At 34.3% G+C, this 3,938-nt stretch overlaps 1 non-coding gene across 1 annotated transcript; it reads right to left on the reverse strand.

The window, feature by feature from the left end:
- Positions 1-3,196: 3,196 nt before the first annotated feature.
- LOC113917222 lies at positions 3,197-3,303 on the reverse strand. The gene has a single exon (XR_003518170.1). It is a non-coding gene; the product is annotated as a U6 spliceosomal RNA (small nuclear RNA).
- Positions 3,304-3,938: the final 635 nt, after the last annotated feature.

Consider the following 3,938-nt stretch of genomic DNA (forward strand, 5'->3'; position numbering starts at 1 on the left):
TATAGATTTGAAGGGATACATGCACCCTGATATTTATAGCAGCATCATTAACAATAGCCAAACTTGAAAAGAGCCCAAATGTCCATCAGTTGATGAATGGATAAAGATGTGGTATATATATTTATACAATGGAATATTACTCAGCCATCAAAAATAATGAAATCTTGCCATTTGCAATGACGTGGATGGAGCTGTATCATGCTAAGTGAAATAAGTCAGTCAGAGAAAGACAAATACCACTCATTTGTGGAATTTAAGAAGGAAAACAGATGAACAGATATGGGAAGGGGAGAAAAAAAGAGAGAGGGAAACAAACCATAAAAGACTCTTAATGATAGAGAACAAACTGAGGTGTGATAGAGGGAGGTGGGTGGGGGGATGGGCTAGATGGGGGATGGGTATTAAGGAGGGCACTTGTGATGACCACTGGGTGTGGTATGTAAGTGATGAATCACTGAATTCTACTCCAGAAACCAATACTGCACTGTATGTTAACTAAGTAAAATTTAAATTTAAAAAAGACAATATTTGTATAATCACAAGCTAGAAGATCTGATAAGAAAAATGCAAAACTCAGAAAGCAGAAAGGAAAAGCTGACCATATTTGACTACATAAGAATTGAAAACATTCATAAGAAGAAAGATAATAACCCAAGTGAGTAGATATCTATCAGAATGAAAAAAAGTATCTTCATACATATGAGATGAAGAGTTAATATCTAGAATACAATGAGATACAAAGAAATGAATTAGGATAAGACAATCTAAACAGACAAATGGACCAAACATCTAAATTTACAAAATCACAGAAGAAATTCAAATGGTTAGTAAACATGAAAAGATGCTCAACCCTACGAATAATCAGGAAAATGCAGATAAAAGCAACAGTAGTGTTTATAAGTCATCCATTTGGGAAAGGAGAGGGAAGGGAGGGGGAAATAGAACGGAAAAGGGAGAACAGCAGGGGAGAGAGGATATGATGGACCTTGAGAGCAACTTCACTTTATCAAAAGTGTAAGATTAAAACATGCACAGCTGCTTCAAGACTTCAGGCAGCCAAAGAAAGACAAGCTGTAAACCGTGCTGCAAAGCTTAATACAGAATTTAGTGGGGTAGAATGAAAACAATCACTACCTTTGTTTAGGGAAATATCTTGATAAGCTTCTTTGGGTTGGAAAGGTGGCACCCCAAGACTTGCTCTATAAGAGACAATACGTAAACAAAGAGAGCTGGAATCAGATTTGGAAATGTACATAAGTTCCACATGTCTTTGGACTCCAAGGAAAGACTTAGCGAAGCACTGAAATAGAAACTGAATTAGATTTGACCACCATGCCGTTGAAATGTATTCGGAAAGACACTAAACGGCGTTAAGGTTAGGCATATTTTAAAAACTTGTGTAGAATTTCATCTTTCCTTAAAACTCAAGAGCTGGTAATTAGTAGCTAGTTAATATCAATTCTAAATTTGTGTAGTGATTATTTTTGCAGGAAAAATACAGCTGTGGAGAAGTTTAGGCTGTAAACCTTAGTTGTCCACAGCTGGAGGAAGCCTAATTTTTGGCAGGCAGCCATGACCAAGCTCAACTACTTACCTGAGGGCACCAAATTCTAGGCATAGTGCCTAGAAGGAAATAAATAGCCTCATATGTTTTAATTTATAAAGTCATGGCAAGCATCAAATATATGGATACGGTTCGTTTAAATTTACTCCACAAATATAAGAATATTAGCAAGAGAGGATGCCCCTTCAAGCTTCAAGAGGCAATGTTAATATTACTAAAAGAAAGTGCTAATGTTTTATAACAGGAATTCACAAATCCATGCAATCATATAGGTTGAAAATATAAATAGATTTGAGAAAGATTTGAGTATTGTTATGGTTATAGTTGTCTCTGGTATCACAGACTATGGATGCATCATAAGCTTTTTTTCTTTAAGGAGAATGAAATTTCAGGCATACTCTAAATATTTTGAAAGTGTCATAATGGAAAATAATCATTTTCCCACAAAGCCCCATTTTATTATTAAAGACTTCTCCGTGGTCAGTACCATCACCCTTATCACCACCACCATCATCATCAACACAGACTGAACACTTCCTTTATGTTAAAGCTTTACATGAATTTTTTTATTTTTAAGGGTCAGATCTTTAAGATAAAATGCAAATACCTTCGGATGCTACTACTAGTTAACACAGTAGCAGTGATCAGAAAGCAAGATTCCTTGGGAATAGAAACCAGAATATAAAATCTGGGAGTTAAAGGGAAGGTGGCACAAAAGGTGGAAAGCAAACACTAATTTCCCTTTCTTCACAATTTTGTTGAGGATGAGAACTATCTGTACTCATAAAGCCAGGACAATTCCAAGATGTTTGTTATGCTGTATTTTTAATTGGCTCCTTTTTATAAAATGCTCAGGGATAGTCATCAAGGATAGTCAGGTACAGAGCACTTTCTTAAGGGTTATGATTAAATATTTTTTACTTAGAAAAACATAATCTTCTATCAAGAAAGCCTGGGAAATAAACAATTTTAAGGTAGGATAAAAAAAAGAAGTAGTATCAATAGGTATACATCCAAAACACAATTGTTTTGAACATTTTGATTAAGTTTTTCATTAAATCTTGCAATTTTCAAGTAACATTATACTGTAAGCGTTTTCCATGTTATTAAACAGTCTTTGTAATTACCATTGTAATTGCTACACAGGGCTTCACAATAATTTACATGCTCCATTTTTAAAATTTAGGTTGTATCCAGTTTTTCACAATTATATATATATATATATATAATGTTACAATGCCCTTTTTTTAAATTTACGATGAATTTTATTTATTTTTTTAATTTAAATTCAATTAATTCATGTAGCGTATTATTAGTTTCAGAAGTAGAGGTCAGTGATTCATCAGTCTTATATAACACCCAGCGCTCATGACATCACGTGCCCTCCTTAATGCCCGTCACCCAGTTACCCCATCCCCCCACCCCCCTCCCCTCCAGGGACCCTCAGTTTGTTCCCTATGATTTAGAGCCTCTTATGGTTTGTCTCCCTCTCTAATTTCATCTTGTGTTGTTTTTCCCTCCCTTCCCCCATGAGCCTCTGTTTTGTTTCTTAAATTCCACATATGAGTGAGATCATATTGTAATTGTCTTTGGCTAATTGACTTATTTCACTTACACAATGCACATTTTTTTAAAAATATGCAACACTTCATGAATTTGCGTGTCGCCCTTGCGCAGGGGCCGTGCTACCCTTTTCTGTACCGTTCCAATTTTAGTATATGTGCTGCCAATGTGAGCACATTGTTACAATGCGCATATTTGTATAGAATTTGTTTTGTGTTTTAGAACTATTTTCTGAGAAGACGTCCACAAACAAAATCAATGGGACAAGAAGCATGAGCAGTTTAAGGCTTTTGGCATATTACTGTCAAAAGACTGCTTTCAAAAAGACATTTTCATATACTCATTTGGAAACATAAATTATTAAAGACTTTTTGGAGAGTAATTTTATAGTATCTTTCAAATAAAAATGCATATATACTTGGAACCAGCAATCCCACTTCTAGGAATCTTTCCAACAAAAATAGTTACACATATATTCAAATACAGATGTACAGGGTTTCATTTTAGCATTGTTTAAATTAGGAAAGAAACTGGAAATAACCTAAGGGAAAAGGTCAAATAAATTGCGTTATGGCTATATTTTGGCAAATATAAAGCTGCTAAGAATTAAGTGGTTCTACATTTATTGACACGGAAATATCTCTTAGAGAGTTAAGTGGAGAACAAAAGCTGATAGATAAATAATCAGAATGATTTCACTTATTAAAAAAATAAGTAATTATATATGTTTGAAGATTCATTCAAAAATCAATAGGGATTGATGGTGGTATGACCTTATGAATGGATTTAATACCACCCAACTGTACATTTA

Source organism: Zalophus californianus, chromosome 4, assembly GCF_009762305.2.
Source record: "Zalophus californianus isolate mZalCal1 chromosome 4, mZalCal1.pri.v2, whole genome shotgun sequence".
NCBI classification, from domain to species: Eukaryota; Metazoa; Chordata; class Mammalia; order Carnivora; family Otariidae; genus Zalophus; species Zalophus californianus.